This window comes from Scyliorhinus torazame, chromosome 10 (genome assembly GCF_047496885.1).
Source record: "Scyliorhinus torazame isolate Kashiwa2021f chromosome 10, sScyTor2.1, whole genome shotgun sequence".
NCBI classification, from domain to species: domain Eukaryota; kingdom Metazoa; phylum Chordata; class Chondrichthyes; order Carcharhiniformes; family Scyliorhinidae; genus Scyliorhinus; species Scyliorhinus torazame.
Window position 1 is genome coordinate 26,931,992 of NC_092716.1, and position 21,929 is coordinate 26,953,920.

The following is a 21,929-nucleotide window of genomic DNA, read 5'->3' on the forward strand; positions in this document are numbered from 1 at the left end:
GCATCGCAATATTACCACTTAAGTGCCACTTACATAGCAGCTCGCTGGGAGAGCGGGGGACGGTGGGGGCAGGCGCCGTGTACAATGGTGGCCCGCCATGAAGTTCAAAGGAGGCACGCAGAGGCCGCTGAGGCATCGCTGCCTGCAGAATGGCCAGTGCTGGAAGGCACAGCAGGTGGGAGGGGAGTTCCTGCGACCACCAGGTCTCCTCCCGTTTTGTTCCCTGACCTCTGAGATCCTTCCTGCTGAGTAAACAACACCCATCAGTAGGTATAACAGGGTGGGCACCGGGACAATAGGTCAGAAGGTGAAAAAATTGAGGGATAACTAGGAAATAGGGCCACTATGGCTCTGAAGAAGAGCAGACAGGGAGATGTTGCTGAAAACAGCGGGACTGGTAGCCTGAAGTGCATATGGTTTAATGCAAGAAGTATAACAGGTATGGCAGATGAACTTAGAGCTTGGATTAGTACTTGGAACTATGATGTTGTTGCCATTACAGAGACCTGGTTGCGGGAAGGACAGGATTGGCAGCTAAACATTCCAGGATTTAGATGTTTCAGGCGGGATAGAGGGGGAGGTAAAAGGGGTGGAGGAGTTGCGCTACTGGTTAGGGAGAATATCACAGCTGTACTGCGGGAGGACACCTCAGAGGGCAGCGAGGCTATATGGGTAGAGATCAGGAATAAGAAGGGTGCAGTCACAATGTTGGGGGTTTACTACAGGCCACCCAACAGCCAGCGCGAGATAGAGAAGCAGATAGGTAGACAGATTTTGGAAAGGAGTAAAAGCAACAGGATTGTTGTGATGGGAGACTTTAACTTCCCCAATATTGACTGGGACTCACTTAGTGCTAGGGGCTTGGACGGGGCAGAGTTTGTAAGGAGCGTCCAGGAGGGCTTCTTAAAACAATATGTAGATAGTCCAACTAGGGAAGGGGCTGTATTGGACCTGGTATTGGGGAATGAGCCCGGCCAGGTGGTAGAAGTTTCAGTATGGGAGCATTTCGGGAACAGTGACCACAATTCAGTAAGTTTTAAAGTGCTGGTGGACAAGGATAAGAGTGGTCCTCGGGTGAAGGTGCTAAATTGGGGGAAGGCTAATTATAACAATATCAGGCGGGAACTGAAGAACATAGATTGGGGCGGACGTTTGAGGGTCAACATCTGACATGTGGGAGGCTTTCAAACGTCAGTTGAAAGGAATTCAGGACTGGCATGTTCCTGTGAGGAAGAAGGATAAACATAGCAAATTTTGCGATCCTTGGATAACGAGAGACACTGTAGGCCTCATCAAAAAGAAAAAGGAGGCATTTGTCAGGGTTAGAAGGCTGGGAACAGACAAAGCCTGTGTGGAATATAAGGAAAGTAGGAAGGAACTTAAGCAAGGAGTTAGAAGAGCTAAAAGGGGTCACGAAAAGTCATTGGCAAATAGGGTTAAGGAAAATCCAAAGGCTTTTTACACATACATAAAAAGCAAGAGGGTAGCCAGGGAAAGGGTTGGCCCACTGAAGGACAGGGGAGAGAATCTATGTGTGGAGCCAGAGGAAATGGCCGAGGTACTAAATGAATACTTTGCATCAGTATTCACCAAAGAGAAGGAATTGATGGATGTTGAGTCTGGCGAAGGGTGTGTAGATAGCCTGGGTCACATTGAGATCCAAAAAGACGAGGTGTTGGGCACCTTGAAAAATATTAAGGTGGATAAGTTCCCAGGGCCTGATGGGATCTACCCCAGAATAATGAAGGAGGCAAGAGAGGAAATTGCTGAGGCCTTGACAGAAATCTTTGGATCCTCACTGTCTTCAGGTGATGTCCCAGAGGACTGGAGAATAGCCAATGTTGTTCCTTTGTTTAAGAAGGGTAGCAAGGATAATCCAGGGAACTACAGGCCGGTGAGAGAATTCTTCGAGACAAGATCTACTCCCATTTGGAAGCAAGGGGTCATATTAGCGAGAAGCAGCATGTTTTTGTGAAGGGGAGGTCGTGTCTCACTAACTTGATAGAGATTTTCGAGGAGGTCACAAAGATGATTAATGCAGGTAAGACAGTAGATGTTGTCTATATGGACTTCAGTAAGGCATTTGACAAGGTCCCTCATGGCAGACTGGTACAAAAGGTGAAGTCATATGGGATCAGGTGAGCTGGCAAGATGGATACAGAACTGGCTAGGTCATAGAAGGAAGAGAGTAGCAATGGAAGGGTGCTTTTCTGATTGGAGAGCTTTGACTAGTGGTGTTCCGCAGAGATCAGTGCTGGGACCTTTGCTGTTTGTAGTATATATAAATGATTTGGAGGAAAATGTAACTGGTCTGATTAGTAAGTTTGTGGACGACACAAAGGTTGGTGGAATTGCGGATAGCGATGTGGACTGTCAGAGGATACAGCAGGATTTAGATCGTTTGGAGACTTGGGCGGCGAGATGGCAGATGGAGTTTAATTCAGACAAATGTGAGGTGATGCATTTTGGAAGGTCTAATACAGATAGGGAATATACAATGAATGGTAGAACCCTCAAGAGTATTGACAGTCAGAGAGATATTGGTGTGCAGGTCTACAGGTCACTGAAAGGGGCAACACAGGTGGAGAAGGTAGTCAAGAAGGCATACGGCAAGCTTGCCTTCATTGGCCGGGGCATTGAGTATAAAAATTGGCAAGTCATGTTGCAGCTGAATGGAACCTTCGTTAGGCCTCACTTGGAGTATAGTGTTCAATTCTGGTCGCCACACCACCAGAAGGATGTGGAGGCTTTAGAGAGGGTGCAGAAGAGATTTACCAGGATGTTGCCTGGTATGGAGGGCATTAGCTATGAGGAGAGGTTGAATAAACTTGGTTCTCACTGGAACGAAGAAGGTTGAGGGGCGACCTGATAGAGGTCTACAAAATTATGAGGGGCATAGACAGAGTGGATAGTCAAAGACTTTTTCCCAGGGTAGAGGGGTCAATCACTAGGGGGCATAGGTTTAAGGTGTGAGGGGCAGGGTTTAGGGGAGATGTGCGAGGCACGTTTTTTACACAGAGGGTAGTGGGTGCCTGGAACTCGTTGCCGGAGGAAGTGATGGAAGCAGGGACTATAGTGACATTTAAGGGGCATCTTAACAAATACATGAATAGGATGGGAATAGAGGGATACGGACCCCGGAAGTGTAGAAGATTTTAGTTTAGTCGGGCAGCATGTCGGCGCAGGCTTGGAGGGCCGAAGGGCCTGTTCCTGTTCTGTACTTTTCTTTGTTCTTTGTTCTTTGTATGCGGATGGGGATAACCTGTGCACAAAGGATGACAAAGGGGACCAACCCTAATGTCCTGAGAGCTCCAAACTGTACCGAGCCCAACACAGAAAACATTCTCTTTACTCAGAAATATCACCTTCGCTCACTCCCTGAAACTCCCAAATCCGCATCCAGCATTTGCTGAATTCCCTTTTTATCCCGCCCTCGAATCCAAGAAGTTAAAAAACGGTTGGTCCGCCTGCCTGTGTTTCCCTTGCGCTGAGCTTGAAATAGCACAGGGCACGTAAAATCTGGATCAATTGGGAATTTAACCCCCTCAACAAGCAACATAATTGTTGGTGGCGTGCTACCGATCGGCCGCTGCCAAACAAAATATCGTGCAAGGGCTCGGTGACACCGGAATACACGTCCAAAGTCATCACGTGCTAGTTAATGCGTTTCTGAGTCAGGTGCCTGGAAAATTCTACCTCAAATTACTGGTACTTGGAAACTAATTTACAAACAAAACAAAATATATATGAAAATTCAGTAACCCAAACCTAGCATTATTGATAAGTTTGGCACGAAAATGTCAAGATAAACAACAGATGATGAAAGTAACTTAACATCTAAAGATCAGAACGCATACGAGTGGCTTACATTACTCCATTATTTGAATTATCATTTCACTTGGAATTATCTTGAAACTGTTTCTCCAACAAGAAACCAATAATTTATTTGAAATGAACTGACTCAACAAATTAAGTCAAAGCTGCTGCTGGGAATTTCCCTAGCATTGGTTAAAGGGAAATCTAACAGTCGCGGAATGCAAAAAATCTGTTTGGTTAAAAAGAAATGCGCAATGATTTACTCTTGCTTGTTCTTAAGCTTGTCATAGTTTACCATTCTACACGTTATCGCACTTCTCTTTCGCACATAATTCGGGTTGTAGACAGATTTTTAATCAGTTGGGGCATCGAGGGATTTGTAGAGAAGGCAGGAAATTGGAGTTTAAAAAAATTAATTGACAGGATGTGGGTGTCGCTGGTTAGGCCAGCATTTATTACCCATCCCTAGTTGCCCTTCAGAAAGTGTTGGTGAGTTGCGTTCTTGAACCGCTGCAGCCCCTGAGGTGTAGGTACACCCACAGTGCTGTTCGGGGGGGGGGGGGGGGGGGGGACTTCCAGGATGTTGCCCTAGCGACAGTGAAGGTGCGCCGATATATTTCCAAGTCAGGGTGGTGAGTGACTTGGAGGGGAACCTCCAGATTGTGGGGTTTCCAGATATCCTCTGCTCATGTCCTTCCAGATGGTAGTGGCCGTGGGATTGGAAGATGTTTCTAACTCCTTGAGTTTTGTTGGAGTTGCACTCATCCAGGCAAATGGAGATTATTCCATTACACTTCTGACTGGTAGATGGTGGGCAGGCTTTCGGGGGTCAGGAGGTGAGTTGCTTGCCATAGGATTCCTAGTCTTTGACCTGCCCTGATAACCATAGTATTAACATGGCTAGCCCGGTTCAGCCTCTGATCAATGGTAATTCCCATGTTGTTGATTGTGGGTGATTCAGTGATGGTAATGTCATTGACTGTCAAGGGCGGTGGTTAGAACCTCTCTTGTAGGAGATGATCATTGCCTGGCACTTGTGTGGCACGAATGTAATTTGCCACTTGTCAGCCCAAGCCTGGATATTGTCCGGGTCTTGCTGCATTTGGACATGGACTGCTGCATTATCTGAAGAGTCACGAATGGTGCTGAACATTGTGCAGTAATCCGCAAACATCCCCATTCTGACCTTATGATGGAAGGGAGGTCATTAATGAAGCAGCTGAAGATGGTTGGGTGTAGGACACTGTCCTGAGGAACCCCAGCAGTGATGTCCTGGAGTTGAGATGATCGACCTCCAACCACCACAACCATCTTCCTTTGTGCCAGGTATGACTCCAACCAACGGAGAGTTTTCCCCGTGATTCCCATTGACTCCAGTTTAGCTGGGGCTCCTTGATACCATATTCAGTCAAATGCTGCCTTGATGTCAAGGACAGTCACTCTCATCTCACCTCTGGAATTCAGCTCTTTTGTCCATGTTTGAACCAAGGCTGTAATGAGGTCAGGAGCTGAGTGACCCTGGCAGAACCCAAACTGAGCGTCTGTAAGCAGGTTATTGCTGAGTGAGTGCCGCTTGATAGCACTCTCAATGACTCCTTCCATCACTTTGCTGATGATGGAGAGGAGACTGATAGGGTGGTAATTGACTCGGTTGGATTTGTCCTGTTTTTTGTGTACAGGACACACCTGGGCAACTTTCCACATTGTTATAGCTGTACTAGAACAGCTTGGCTAGGGGTGTGGCAAGTTCTGCAACACTAGTCTTCAGTATTATTGCCTGGATATTGTCAGGGCCCATAGCCTTTGCAGTTTCCAGTACGTCCAGCCGTTTCTTGATATCACATGAAGTGAATCGTATTGACTGAAGACTGACATCTGTGATGCTGGGGACTTCAGGAGGGGACCGAGATGGATTACCCACTCAGATTATCACATCAGAAAGTCATGATCTCATTGAATAACAAAGCATGACGATGGGCTGAATGACAGACTTCCATCCGACATCTGATGGTCCTATGGATGCACATGTGCAGAAGTGCTGGCGGCAGCCATTTTACACCGGCAGGAGTTGCAGTGGAAAAATATTTTTTGTTTTGTTTTTGATTTGAAAGGCACACATTTCCTGGCAGTTGACTTTTTTTAACAAATTTAGTGTACCCAATTCACTTTTTCCAATTAAGGGGCAATTTAGCGTGGCCAATCCACCTACCCTGCACATCTTTGGGTTGTGGGGGTGAAACCCACGCAAACACGGGGAGAATGTGCAAACTCCGCACGGACAGTGATCCAGAGCCGGGATCGAACCAGGGACCTCGGCGCCGTGAGGCAGCAGGGCTAACCCACTGCGCCACCGTGCTGCCCTCTGGCAGTTGATTTTAACTACATTTTCTTATCAGTATTCAGAAAAATGAACCTGACAACAGCGGGTCCATTGCACGTTCCTTTAAAATGATGGCTTTAATTAGTTTTAAAAATTCAAACTAATGTAGAAATGGTCATTCCAACACCAAAATAAGAATGCATTTAAAAAGATCGGTTTTCAGAGACTGTGGGCACGGTTCAGCGATACCATTGCCCACGGCAGGTATCTGGGTCCAACATGTGAATCACACGCAAGCCCCAAATCAGACTCCGTTTCGGGTTCCATGACGACCGTCATACACCTGACCCACTCTGCCCAGTGCGATCTGGATCCCGCCCTCACTGGCTGAGATCCAGATCTGAATATTTATGAGCCTCACGGTTAATTTAAATATCTAGACACTGGATTAAGGACTCACTGGCAGTGCCTGGGAGACCTCACCAAGGTGCCATTTAGAACTAGTCCACATAAATATGGGCCAGGTATAGTGGCACCTTGGGGGGGTCTCCCAGGTTGGCACAGCCAGCGGTTGACGCCAGGTGAACTTTGCCAAGTAGAGGAGGGGTGGGGTTGGGTTCCTTGGATACCTCCACAAGGTTGGGGGAGGTGAAAAAAGTGTGTGTGGGGGGGCAAAGAGTGGATGGAAAGATTGGGGTAGCCGGACAAAATGGCGCCCCGATTTTCTAGGTGCCGAAGCTCCCTCGCAGGAAATCCCTCTAAGTGCGATCTCGGGAGGAGAAACTCCCTCTGGCCTAAAACGATGACAAACTGCCGTTAGGTAGTGGGATGTTTCTCGGTCCTGCAATCGCCGAGAAACACCCCGCTAATCTCTCCGTTCAGCGTACTTTGAGTCTGCTGAATCATGCCCTATGTGTATGTACCCTATGAATAGTTTTGAAGCGGCTAAGAATGATATAGAATGTGCTGTATAGAAGCGTGCTATCTAACCCAACAGGTCTATATCCAGCAACAGGGCTGTTTATGTTTAAGCTCCATGTGAGGCTCCTCCTACATCTCTTCACCTATCCACCAAACCCTATTAGCATAACGGTCAATTAATTTGAAGGAAACCTCGGGCTCTTGGTAGATGTGATCAGTTGGATTTATATGTTTAGGGGCAGATAACAGAACTTGGGAAATTTCCTGGCTTGGCACAATTGCCTCAGGAAACTGTGTCTCAAAAAGTGTGACCTTCGTTCTGGGGGGGGGAAAGGTGGGTGCTGGAGTAGGCCTGACACCCCTGGAAACAGTTCAGGGCAGTCACAAGGAGAGTTCAGTGTTGAGGCAGGCTGGCTAAAAGGCTCTTCTCCGATCTCTGGATCCTCAACACCCTTCACATTGTACCACCCACCCACCCACACCTCATGCCCCATCCATACCAACTCATGCTACCCACTCTCCTCCACCCACCCCAATCGCACCTCATATCCTCCACACTACTGCAAAGCAATTTCATGTCCATTCACCCAGTACACACAATGAACCCGATGGCAACAAAGGCATGTGTGGAAAAGCTTAAAAAAACAGCCATTCAGAACTTTTTAAAAAACTGCTGTTACTGTAACCTTATAAAAGTGTCAATCAACTAGACCTTTAAAGTATCAAAGCAGGACTATAAGCACTCGATACCTCTTTATCTTGTGTGAATAAACATTGAGCCATTTGTAAAATAGATCTAACCAAAAACACTGTCAGTCAAGCAATGTTTTCCCTTGTGTCCATTTGTCTCAACAGACAATAGAGACCTGGGCTCAAAGCAAAGCAAGCATTTGGGTCTGGGTGGGGGCTCGTGTTGGTATGGAGGATATGAGGGTCCCTAGGGGGTTGGTGGGGACATGTGTTGGCATGGAGGTGGCATGGGGAAGGAGTGAACATGTGAATTGGAACAAGGGGTGATGGCTAGAGGTCCTAAAATATAAGCAAACAACTGGATGAAGTCCTAGAGAACTTGGATGGGCCGTCCCCAGCATATAGCCACTCTTGCAGCAGCCTGCATGACTCCGCCCGCACCTTCCCCCTGCTCACACCCCACCGCCCCCATCCAGAGTGAAAACTGGTTATGACTGCCCCCTTTCAGTCAAGGTGGGTCTGCCAAGTCAGGAAATCCCCTGACTCCAGCTCCCCGCCTTGAAGAGGAAAATCCGGCTGAGGAACTCTGACAGTGCAGAATTTCCTCATGACTTTACTGGAGTGTCTGAGTTCTTGAACGTGAACCCACAAACTCCCAGTTCAAAAGCTTCGATTTTCTTTTCAAGATTTTTTTTCCTCCAGGACATTAGTGTCAGACACAAATCCATGGTTGTTTATTTCTGAAGCCAAGCTAAGATTTCTGCTCGGCTAATAATACTTTATTGTTACTTGCCAAATTTTCATTTTTTTAATTTCAGGAGATAATGGAAGCTTTGTTTGATCAATGTGAATTTAAGCAACAACAAGTAGGCTCCTAATTTTGCACTACATTCGGGGCACGATTCTCCGACGCTGCGCCGGTTGGGAGAATCGCCGGGCGCGCCACTTTTCCACACGACGCCGGTCCGACGCCCTCCCGCGATTCACCCAAGCGGCGAGATTGGCCCCGTCGAGTTCTGCGCGGCGCAGGCCGGAGAATTGCCCGAGACACCCAAAATGGCGATTCTCCGCTACCCCTGCTATTCTCCGGCCCGGATGGGCCGAAGTCCCGATGGCGTGAGCCCAGTTCACGCCGTCGCCGTTCACACCTGGTAAATAAAATCGTCAGCGAGCAGTGAGGAGGTGAGCGGACTGTTCCGGAGTTCCTGCAGACCGGGTCGGCTTCCCCGAGAATGCTGCGGCCAACGGGGGGGGGGGGGGGGGGGGGGGGAGGAGGTTGGAGGGGGGTTGAGGGAGAGTGTGGAGGTGGGAGGGGGGAGGGAGAGTGTGGAGGTGGGAGGGGGTGAGGGAGGGAGATTGTGGAGGTGGGAGGGGGGAGGGAGAGTGTGGAGGTGGGAGGGGGGAGGGAGAGTGTGGAGGTGGGAGGGGGTGAGGGAGGGAGTGGAGGTGGGATGGGGGGTGAGGGAGAGTGTGGAGGTGGGAGGGGGGTGAGGGAGGGAGTGGAGGTGGGAGGGGAGTGAGGGAGAGTGTGGAGGTGGGAGGGGGGAGGGAGAGTGTGGAGGTGGGAGGGGGGTGAGGGAGGGAGTGGAGGTGGGAGGGGAGTGAGGGAGAGTGTGGAGGGTGTCGTCCATCCGCGGATGCCACATGTCAGCCGCCCTGATATGGCAGGACGGTGACGAAGACACGGCCGCAGGTTGTCGTGTGGCTGATGGGCACAGGCGACTGGCACACTGGTGAGGAGGACGGTGTGAACTGACCGTTGGACGCAGATGGTGACCAGGTGTTAGGCTGGCTGCGTATCTGCAGCGCGACCAGGCCACCGGCGCACACAGGTATCCCATGCAACCCGGCTGGCGAGGTGTGGAAGAACCTCCGTGTAACATGTTGTTTCTCTGCCCCCCACCACCCGCCTGCAGGTCACCATGTATGCCAACCAGACAGCGATGTTCACTGCCGTGGTTGGAGCCGCAGCTCTGCAGGTGGCCATCCGGCAGTGTAGACTGCGACGGCCCACAGTGGCTGCAGATGCAGCGGTTGCTGCTGCAGCAGAGGGGATGGCCGCGGAGTGGCCCGTCGTCACCGTGCAGGCCACAGACGCTTCGGCCTGGAATTTCCAGGGGGATGCCGAGGGGAACATTGACCCCCCGACGGCGAGGAATGCACAGGAAGCGGGCACTGATATCGAAGTGCTTGGGGGGGAGGAGGAGGAGGAGGAGGAGGAGCCACTGATGGTGGTGCCAAGGCGCCACAGGCGTCCAGCAAGGCCGAGGGTGTACCGTGACAGAATGTCGTTCGAGGCCCTACCGGACATTACATGCAGGAGGAGACTACGGTTCAGCAGGGAGACGATCGCACATATATGCCACCTCGTGGCGCACCTCGCACCACTTGGAACGGATGGAGGACACGCTATACCAGTCTCCGTCAAGGTGACGGTGGCCCTAAACTTTTACGCTACCGGTTCCTTCCAGGCGCCGAGCGGGGACCTATCCGGGATCTCACAGGCACCGGTCCACAGGTGCATCTGGGCCGTGACCGACGCCTTGTACACCATCGCGGACAGGTACATTAAATTCCCCGAGGACCGAGCACAGCAGGAAGCACGGGCACGTGGATTCGCCAAGGTGGCCGGGATACCGATGGTCCAGGGTGTCATCGATGGTGTGCACGTCCCCATGCGCCCACCTGCAGACAACACGGAAGTGTTCATGAACAGGAAGGGCACATACTCCATGAACATTCAGGTGGTGTGTGACCCCCACATGAAGATCATGCACGTGTGTGCAAAATACCCCGGCAGTGTGCATGACGCCTACATTCTGGCACAGTCATTCATCCCCGCAATGTTCCATGGATGCCCCCCCGGCTGAGGGGCTGGTTGCTGGGCGACCGGGGCTATCCGTTGAGGTCATGGCTGATGACGCCAATACGGAGGCCTCAGACCAACGCGGAGAGCCTATACAACGAGGCCCATGCAGCAACCAGGGGTGTGGTGGAGCGGTGCTTCAGCCTGCTGAAGATGGGATTCTGGTGCCTGGACCGCTCCGGAGGGGCCCTGCAGTACCGGCCCAACAGGGTCGGGCGCATAGTTGTGGTCTGCTGTGCGCTGCACAACATTGCCACGCAGAGGGGAGATGCCTTGGTGGAGGAGTCGGAGGGAGGTTCCGACGACACCGGAGCCAACGCAAATGAAGGGGAGGAGGAAGAGGAGGTTGGCGTGCATCAGGGTGGGGGGAGGGACGCAGGACACAGACACGGCCCGGGTGATGGTTACGTCAAGGAGGCTGCACGACGGCACCGTCGAGGACAGCAGGCACGCGCCGCGTTGGTGGCCACACGGTTCACGCACCGTGGGGGAGGAATTCGCTGAACACTGCCACTTGCACCGCCAGTCCTGCACACGGTCACCACACAGCACCCACCCCCCACACCCCCGCACCGCGTTCACGGCACCAATTCCACATCACCTTACCACTGCGACACTACGGGATTGCACAACATTGATGACTGTGTAAGCGGTTGTGATCAGTGCCATGTTGAATGATGACAGCCCGCTCTGCGATGAGCTGAGAGCTCAGATTCGCCAGCCAAGGTCTGACTCATGGCTATAGCTGAACCATGCACTCCGGTGGTCACAGCCTTTGTAACGGGCATTTCATCACGTGCCCGTGTGGGGTAGCTGGCGTTGGAGTGCCGAGGACCACGGTGTCCGATTTTGGGAGGCAGGGGAAAGGGACAGCACATCCGGCACTGACGCTGAACCGCTCGTTAACCCCAGCGCCACTCGGTCACCCTCACCAGCCCCCTGGCACCGGACATAGCACAGAGTCTTACAAGTTAAGTGCAACAGTGAATTTATTTGTGACATTCACATACAGATGCCTTACCCCCTACAACTAAACTGTGCCCTGCACCCGTGCCAACTTATTATGTGCCTAACTTCTTTGCCTTACGGGCCCTACCACTACGTCTAGGTGTCTCCCGAGATGGTACAGCAGGAGTGGAGGCGGCCTGCTGAGAATCACGCCCTGCGACATGGCTCCCCGTCGGCACGCGTTTCCTGTGGCGGCCCCGCTTCGATGGGCCAGGCTGCGTGCTGGATGGCTTGGTGCCACCCTGTCCTGCCCGCTGCCCACCAGATGCACCAGGGACGGAACGGGGGGAGGCCGAGTGTTCCGGGAAGTCCCTTGCTGGAGGTACCGGGACGTGCCCCAGAACCTCCTCCTCCCTCGGGGAGCCCAGTGGCCCCCGGGCCTCACTGTGGGACGGAGATGCGATCGGAGACATGCCCCGTCGCACCACCGACACCTGGCGCTGCCAGTCCTGGAGGCCTGCAGCGGTATCGACCACGGTCCGAATGTTCGCAGAGACGGAGCCCAGGGAGTGAGACATTCCTGCCATGGACTGTGCTATCTCAAACTGTGAGTGCGCTACGCCATCCATCACATGCACCAGGTGGTCTATGCTCTCCGCGACTGACTGCTGGGACTGTGCCATCGCCTGCTGGGACCGGGCCATGGCATGGTGAGACTCGGCCAGGGCCCGGAGAGCGGCGGCAATGTCGTGTTGGCTCTGGCGCACGGCTACCTGTGAGAGGGCAGCCCTCTCCTGGGCCATGGATGATGCGTGCAGGTGAAGCCCAACGCCTTGCAGAACTGACCAATGGCCGAAACCGTTTCATCCATTGCCTCCACCGCGGATGCCACCCGTGCAGTGTCAGCCTGGGTGGCTGCGATGAGTGGCACCACTCCCTGCTCCTGGACGCGAATGGACTCCTCCAACTGCGTGTGCAGGTCCTGGAAGATGGCCCTCATCCCGTTATTCAGTCCCTGGGTGTCCACATGCATCGGTTGTCCGGGTGGGACAAGTGCATCCAGGAACCTGGGAACCGTCTGGGCGGCAGCTGTTTGCTGGGCCTGGGCTGCCCTCCGACCGTCCAGCCCCTCGGCTGCTCCGAACTCCACCTGCTGTACCTGCTCGGCTGTGTGGTGCGCACCAGACCGTGACCCGGGAGCCTCATCACTTATCTGCCCAACCGAGGTGAGTGTCTCTGCGATGGTGGATGGTGTGGGAGACAGCAGTGCCGCTAGTTCGAGGTTATCGTCCGTTAGGAAGTCTGGTGTGTACTGGTCTCCCTCATGGCCTGGCGCAAGGTGCATGCGGCCCATGTCATGTTGCCCTCCAGGTGATTCCGTGGACTGTGTGGTCGTTCTCTGTGCGTCATCGTCACTGTCCGTCCTGTGCCCCTCAGTATTGTCTCTGTCTGTCGTATGTGCGTCCCCGTCCAGCGTCCCAGACTGAGAGGATGGCCCTCCTGTCCGACTGACTGCCACCCTCTGGCGTGCGTCCCTGGGTGCGCTTGAGGTTGGAGATGGTCGGCATTGTCTTGGCCAAGACGACCCTGGACGTTCGGCGGCTGGCCCTGGGGAACGCAACGATACGGGGTTCGTTAGACACGCTGGGCCGGGTGTATGGTGGTGGTGGGGGCAGTGTGTGAGAGGGTGAGGGGATCGGGGGGTGCAGTGGCCTGAGTGTGACGGGGAGGGGATCGAGGGTGCAGTGGCCAGAGTGTGAGGGGGGAGGAGATCGAGGGTGCAGTGGCCAGAGTGTGTGAGGGGGGCGATGACAGGTTGGGGGGGGGGGGTGAGGACATGCAGGGTTGTCTCACTTGCTTCTGCGCCTCCAACCTGGCATGTCGCGACCTCCCGGGTGGTGGACCCCCAGCGAGGTCCAGGGCCCTCTGCTCATGAACATTTAGGGGGTGCAGCACAGGAGAACCCCCTCCGGTTCTCATACGCTCACGTTGGTTGTGGGCTGTCTTGTTCTGGGGGTGGGGGAGGATAAAGCATCACAATTAGGCGGGTATCATCAGGGCGTGCAGATATAAGCTATATTAATGCTGGGTGGGGAGACAGTTGGAGCCACGCCATGGTATCTATCCAGGGGGGGTCCCGGTGCTCATGTGGGTCGAGTACAACGTTGTGCACCCTGAACACCCCCCCCACCCCCCCACCCAACCCCCGCCCCCCCACCCAACCCCCCACCCCCCACCCCACTTCCCCCCCCTCGTGCCCGTGGGGGGGGGGGGGGGTTGGTTGTGACCCGGGGGCACCCTCATGGCACTTACCCTGGCAGCCCGAGTGAGGTTGTGCAGCTTCTTCCGACACTGCTCCCCGGACCGGGGGGTGTGCCCCACAGCGCTCACAGCGGTGCCAACTTCACGCCAACCGCGCCTCACCGTGCTGGACGGCTGGCGATGCCCACGTCTTGGGCAGAGGGTGGCCCTTCGGTTTTCAACCTCATCGAGGAGGGTGTCCAGGTCTGTGTCCCGGAACCTCGGTGCGGCTCGTCGGGGCTCAGCCATCTCTCCTCCTTCTCCTCCTCCTGGGTCCTTCCGTGTGCGGATCGCGCCATTTATGGTGCAGCGCCGCGTCATTCGGGCGTTGCGCGCTTGCGATGCTGCTTTCATGCCACGCCCCCCGAGTTCCTCACGGCCCCGCTCCTAGCCCATTTTCGGGCCCTGAATCGATCGCGATCGGGGCCGTTTCGCACCGTCGTGAAACTCGACGGCGTTCACGACGGCGTGGCAGTTAGTCGCGGGAGCGGAGAATCCCGCCCTCGATCTCTTAACAGGGCAATGTGCACAGACATATGCGTGAGTCGTCCAGCTTAATCCTGATAAACATTTAACTAGTTTGCCAACAAAAGTTACACGTGGATCAGCAGTTATGTGCGTTGCAAACAAAACAAAGTGGTTTCCTACCACAGCTCATACAATCATACAATCATCAGCTCAACTTAAACGGGGGAAAAAACAGATGTCATTAAACAAAAACATGCAACCAACGCCCAGGGTGATTAGATTGTCAAAATACCTTGGCTCCCGCAGTTCAGATTGTTAATAGATTTCAACATAGAAAGTTGGACACTGAAGATTAATCATTTATGCTTGGATAAGAGCATCATTGTTAATTGTTTTCAGTGGGTGAATAGTTCTGCATAGCTGGGTTGAGCAGGAAGTGATTTGATGCGTTAATATTCCGTGGGGTATGTATTTATTTGGAGGCAAATGTCTCAGAATTGGCATCGCAAGCTTGGAGCAGAGAAAGATGAGAATATGATTCTAACTTGTCACTAAATTTTTCATCTGAAATGTTGGAATATATCTTAAAGACCATCGGCAGCAGGAGATACAAATTACGTGCCAGTAATGGAAGGTGATGTTGCTATTTGTTTCTCTCTTTATTTGGCTCTGAATATGGCGGTCAATATGGTCGCTTTCCTTAATTCTAATTACGTTTTGCTCTAGAGTCGCCAGGTATCTTTTGATACCGCCACAAGGTTCAAACCGAATACTGATCAAAGACTCGATACACCAGTTAGTTCAAAGTCAAATGCTTATTTATTTACACACACAGTTAAATATACTCATGCACAAATACTACAGACTAAACTATCACTACTGCTAAAGCCTATACTTAGCTTCGGGCGCCCACTCAGTCAGAGGAACAATGGCCGTTGTTCGGTTCTGAGGCTGCTGGGGTCGAAGTGGTGAAGGGGAACAGCTAAGATCGTCTGTCTGGTAGCGTGCGTTGACCTTGGACTTACTTGTTTCTGGTGCAGCTGTTGGGCAGGTCTCTCCTCGGTGAGAGCCGGAGCCAAGAGAGCGATTCTCTCTTGGGGGATCCTTCTTATACCCAAAGGGGCTTCGCGCGCTTTTGGGCGGGCCTTGAACTTGGCCCCAATCAATTGGGCCGTTTCTTGATCATTCATATTGATCTCGTCCAATCAAGGGGTGGGTGTCCTGATGGCTGGGCGTGTCCTAGGTGGCTGTTGGCCTGCTTTGTTCTGGTCTCCTCTGGCGCCGGGGTGTCTGCCTTAGTATCGGTTACTCAAATGTTTCACTTTTGTTCCCGGAGATGGCCCATCTAATGGGCCTACAGTTTTGGTCTTGTCTGAGAGCTGCGGCTCCAATGTGCAGACAAACCCTGAACCTGCTTGTTTTCTCAGTATTGTCCATTTTCCCTGCAATCTTTGCAAAGTGTCCATTTTGTAATCGGAAAGTGGCCATCCCAGATGGCTACAGTGAGCAAGGGGCTATGCCGAATGGGGTACACAAAGTCATTAATATCAGCAGCGAAATTATTGGAGAAAGTTAATCTTATTTGCTTCACCTCCTTTGCTACCCTTTTGAACCAAAGAAATGTGCAAGGCTCTGGTGCATTCACCTAGGTTTGCCACTTAAAAAACAAAAGTGCTTATAGCTTCCTTCTGTGCTATAAGCTTCTTTCATTTTGATGGTGCTTGAACATACAAGAAAAAAGTTCTTTGACTTGGGAATAATGATAAACTAACCTGGCTGATCAGAGAAGCAAAAAGCACGTAATGGGGTGCATGGATGTGAAATTTATGTTCAAACTTCCCATTAGTGAGAAAGCACATAATTAAGATGATCAGAAAAATAATTAAGTGCAGGTTATATAAAATGGGGTAGAGATTTCACTTTGGGAATTATAAACCATCTTGGCCAAATTGTACCCAAAGATGGGCCCATGTTGATAAGCTTCTCATTTTAGACAGTCCCCCAAGATCAAGGATGACTTGCTTCCGCTCTCGTTCGATGAGTCCTGCGATGGCTGATGAGACTCTGCCACATGAGGCACTTGAAGGATTCTGTAAATAGGTTGTTTGGAGGTCCGTTTTCTCCCTCTGATGCCTCAACTTTGCCTCGGCACATTCCCAGCGAAGTCTCTTGATATGTTTCATTGCTTTCTCAAAAGAGCCTGCCCCACCTTAGTCAGTCACAAGCCAGATCCTTTGAGGATGCAGAAACTAAACCTACAGCTGACAAGTGCCAAGGACTCTGGTGGCTTACATCATAGGGATCTAAAAGAGGTCGCTACAGAGATACTGGGTGCACTGTTTATGATTTTTCAACATTTCCTAGATTCTAGAACAGCTCCAGAAATTGTTAATAAATGTAAAAGTGCTTTTCAAGAAAGGAGGGAGAGAGAAAACAGGAAACTACAGACCAATTAGCCTAATAGTCAATTGTCAGGAAAATGCTAGAGCCCATTATGAAGGAAGTCTTAACAATGCTCTTTGAAAATCATAGTATGATCAGACAGAGAAAACATGATTTTATGAAAGGAAAATTTATTCGAGTTTTTTGAGGATGCAACTAATAGGATCGATAAAGGGGAGTCAGTAGATGTCGTACATTTGGATTTCCAAAAGTCATTCAATAAAGTGTCACACGAAAGGTTCATACACAAGATGAAGGGCTCATGCAGTTATATATTTGCATTGGTAGGTGGTTGATTAATGGACAGGAAGCAGCGTTGGGAAAATGTGGCATTTTCAAGTTGGCAGTCTATAACTAGTATTGTTCTGGAGTTTAGAAGAATGAGAGTTAATCACATTGAAATAAAAAGATTCAGAAGGGGTTTAACAAGGTAGGTATTGAGAGGCTGTTTCCCTTGGGTGGGGAATCTAGAACGCAGGGGCACAGTCTCCAGATAAAGGCTCAATTATTTAAAACTAAGATGAGGAGAAATGTCTTCTCTCAGAAGATCGTGAATGGTTGGAATTGTCTACCTCAGAGGGATAGGGATGCCCCATTGTTAAAGATATTTAAGGTTGAGATAGCCAGATTTTTGGGCCTGTCAGGGAATCAAGTGATATCGGGAGTGAATGGGAAAGTGGAGTTGAGACAGAAGATCAGCCATGACAGAGAAGGAATTCCACTGGGTTCCAGCACAGCCCAACCTCTCAGTGATTTCATGCTGGAGCATGAAGGCCTTGGATGGGCCTCCTACCCTTGCTCCGATTAAGGCCATTAAGTGGGCAATTGCTAACCACTTAGGGAACGCTTCCCACTAAGTCTCAATTTTTAGGTTGGCGGGAGTATTTCCCAGTTATGGGGGAAGCCTGAAAATGTTCGGGCTTAGGCCTTGGTAGGGAAGGGTGGTACCTCCATCAGAAGCCCCCTTCTAAATTTGGGCAGTCCCCTCCCCTTCTAGTATTATTCCAGTAGCCACTGAAACCCCCTCTAGCCTGTCCCCTACATCACAGTTGGCCATTTTCCAGTCCCGAAACCTTCCCTACCCTCCCTGCCCTGGCACCCTAAAGTCTTACTTTTCCATCCAGTCACAGGAGTTAGATTCTTCTTCATGAATGTCCTCTTCAGTCCACTTCAGCCCCTGTCGCTGCAGGGACTAGAGAGCTGCTGGCCAATCAAAATGGCTGGTAGCTCTCTCAGGTGGGACATCCTCTCGACTGAGGAGCCAAAGTTCCACCTGTAGCCGACTGATGCTCATTCGAATGTGAAATGGCTGTGATGTGATCCCTGCTGACTCTTCAGATGGCGGGACAGGAAACCCCACTGTCCGAAATATCCTGGCCTGTCTTTGTCTCCAACTCTTTTTCTCATTCTTTCTGCCTCGCACTTTGTACGTTTTTCAATTCATATCCCCTCTCTCTTCTGTATATCTCACGGTAGCACGGTAGCACAGTGGTTAGCACTGTTGCTTCACAGCTCCAGGGTCCCAGGTTCGATTCACGGCTTGGGTCACTATCAGTGCGAAGTCTGCACATTCTCCCCGTGTCTGCCTGGGTTTCCTCCGGGTGCTCCGGTTTCCTCCCACAGTCCAAAGATGTGCAGGGGAGGTGGACAGGCCATGCTTAATTGTCCCAAAGGTTAGGTGGGAATAGGGGGCAGGGGATTTGGCCTCGCTAGGGTACTCTATCAGAGCAAGGACCGGTGCAGACTCAATGGGCCGAATAGCCTCCTTCTGTGCTGTCGGGATTCTATGATTCACTGAGCACACACCGAAGGAGAGTTCTGTCAGAACTCTACACTCATATTGAGAAAGAGTGCCTGGAACTTCCGGGTGCGGCGATGACCAGCTGAGTCGCACGTTTCGGCAGCTCCCGGTGGAACGGACTTTTGGGCTCTTAATAAGAGCCCCAACTGCAATTTTAACGACTAAAAGTACTGTGCGGTGAACCAGAAGGGAATCCCCCCGGGATACGGATGGAAAAAGGAGAGGAAGGTGGCCGGATTGCGGTGGATCCTTTAGAGCAGCGGCAAGGAAGGCAAGCAAAAACCAAGATGGCGTCGGAAGGTGGCAGTTTAATATGGGGCCCTGAACAACACGAGTTTTTGAAACGCTGCGTGGAAGAACTCAAAAAGGAAATGAAGAAGGAGCTGTTGGCCCCGATATTACAGGCGATCGAAGGGCTAAAGGAGGAGCAAAAGACCCAGGAGCGAGAGCTTCGGGTCGTGAAGGCAAAGGCTGCCGAGAATGAGGACGACATACAGGGCCTGGTGGTGAAGACGGAGATGCACGAGGCACACCATAAACAATGTGTTGAAAGGCTGGAGGCGCTGGAGAACAACGCGAGGAGGAACAACCTAAGGATTCTTGGTCTCCCTGAAGGTGCGGAGGGAGCGGACGTCGGGGCATATGTGAGCACGATGCTGCACTCGTTAATGGGAGCGGAGGCCCCGGCGGGTCCGCTGGAGGTGGAGGGAGCATACCGAGTGATGGCGCGAGGACCGAGAGCAGGAGAAATTCCTAAGCCATAGTGGTGAGATTCCTCCGTTTTAAGGACAAAGAGATGGTCCTTAGATGGGTAAAGAAAACTCGGAGCAGTAAGTGGGAGAACGCGGTGATCTGCGTATACCAAGACTGGAGTGCAGAGGTGGCGAGAAGGAGGGCGAGCCTTAATCGGGCCAAGGCGGTGCTTCACAAAAAGAAGATAAAATTCGGAATGCTGCAACCGGCAAGACTGTGGGTCACATATCAAGGGAGGCACCACTACTTTGAGACGGCGGATGAGGCGTGGACTTTTATCGTGGAAGAAAAATTGGAATGAGCGGGTTATTAAAAAAAAAATGTTTGAAACAAAGTGGTGGGGCGAGTATGGGGGGCGAAGAGGGGGGTAAAAAGGGGGGAAAGAGGAGTTTTATGTTATTAATCCTGCGATGTGGTAACTTTTCTCTCTTCCACAGGAGGTGGTGGGGGGAGGAAAGGAGGTGGAGGAGATGGGGCGTTGACCATTGGGGGCGGGGCCAAGGGGGAAGCGCAGGCTCGGTTCCCGCGCTATGATAATCATGGCGGGAATAGGGAAGCAGGAAGGAGGGGGCGTCGCACGGTGCGAGCCGAGGTCACGGGGGGAAGCCGAGGTCGGCCAGAGTTTGCTGACTTCTGGGAGCAACATGGGGGGTGTAACTACGCTAGTGGGGGATCTAGCGGGGGGGTGGGGGGGGGGTGGGAGAGGGGAACTATTGGGCTGCTGCTGCTGGGGAGAGGGGGGAGCTGGTATGGGGTGGGATGGGCGGGGGGGCACCGCCTGGGGGGGACACAGCTGCGTGGGAACCGGGTGAGGAGCTGGAAAAAGGGGATGGCTAATCGACAAGGGGGGGGTAAAAAGCCCCCCAACCCGGCTGATCACGTGGAACGTGAGAGGGCTGAACGGGCCGATAAAGAGGGCACGGGTACTCGCACACCTTAAGAAACTTAAGGCAGACGTGGTTATGTTACAGGAAACGCACTTGAAACTGATAGACCAGGTGAGACTGCGCAAAGGTTGGGTGGGGCAGGTGTTCCATTCGGGGCTAGATGCGGAAAACAGGGGGGTGGCTATATTAGTGGGGAAGCGGGTAATGTTTGCGAATAGACTTTTTTGTTTTGGGAAGGGCGTTGATCCCGAAGGTGAGGGGAACGGAGTATACGGCTATAGCCATTTCGGATCACGCTCCACATTGGGTGGACTTGGAGATAGGGGAGGAAACAGAAGGGCGCCCACTCTGGAGAATGGACATGGGACTAATGGCAGATGAGGGGGTGTGTCTAAGGGTGAGGGGGTGCATTGAAAAGTACTTGGAACTCAATGATAATGGGGAGGTCCAGGTGGGAGTGGTCTGGGAGGCGCTGAAGGCAGTGGTTAGAGGGGAGCTGATATCAATAAGGGCACATAAAGGAAAGCAGGAGAGTAGGGAACGGGAGCGGTTGCTGCAAGAACTTCTGAGGGTGGACAGGCAATATGCGGAGGCACCGGAGGAGGGACTGTACAGGGAAAGGCAAAGGCTACACGTAGAATTTGACCTGCTGACAACGGGTACTGCAGAGGCACAGTGGAGGAAGGCACAGGGTGTACAGTACGAATATGGGGAGAAGGCGAGCAGGTTGCTGGCCCACCAATTGAGGAAAAGGGGAGCAGCGAGGGAAATAGGGGGAGTGAGGGATGAGGAAGGAGAGATGGAGAGGGGAGCGGAGAGAGTGAATGGAGTGTTCAAGGCATTTTATAAAAAATTATACGAAGCTCAACCCCCGGATGGGAGGGAGAGAATGATGGGCTTTCTGGACCGGCTGGAATTTCCCAAGGTGGAGGAGCAGGAAAGGGTGGGACTGGGAGCACAGATTGAAATAGAGGAAGTAGTGAAAGGAATTAGGAGCATGCAGGCGGGGAAGGCTCCGGGACCGGATGGATTCCCAGTTGAATTTTACAGGAAATATATGGACTTGCTCACCCCGCTACTGATGAGGACCTTTAATGAGGCAAAGGAAAGGGGACAGCTGCCCCCGACTATGTCTGAGGCAACGATATCGCTTCTCCTAAGGAAGGAAAAGGACCCGCTGCAATGCGGGTCCTATAGACCTATTTCCCTCCTAAATGTAGATGCTAAGATCCTGGCCAAGGTAATGGCAATGAGGATAGAGGATTGTGTCCCGAGGGTGGTCCATGAGGACCAAACTGGGTTTGTGAAGGGGAGACAGCTGAATACGAATATACGGAGACTGCTAGGGGTAATGATGATGCCCCCACCAGAGGGGGAAGCGGAGATAGTGGTGGCGATGGATGCCGAGAAAGCATTTGATAGAGTGGAGTGGGATTATCTGTGGGAGGTACTGAGGAGATTTGGTTTTGGAGATGAATATGTTGGATGGGTGCAGCTGTTGTATAGGGCCCCAGTGGCGAGTGTGGTCACGAATGGACGGGGATCTGCATACTTTCGGCACCATAGAGGGACAAGGCAGGGATGCCCTCTGTCCCCATTATTGTTTGCACTGGCGATTGAGCCCCTGGCAATAGCATTGAGGGGTTCCAAGAAGTGGAGGGGAGTACTTAGAGGAGGAGAAGAACACCGGGTATCTCTGTATGCGGATGATTTGTT

At 51.9% G+C, this 21,929-nt stretch overlaps 1 protein-coding gene across 2 annotated transcripts in view; it reads right to left on the reverse strand.

The window, feature by feature from the left end:
- LOC140430420 (hepatocyte nuclear factor 4-beta-like) overlaps positions 1–21,929 on the reverse strand; it is a 122,811-nt gene that overhangs the window by 70,244 nt on the left and 30,638 nt on the right. The gene's annotated exons all lie outside the window — the stretch shown is intronic.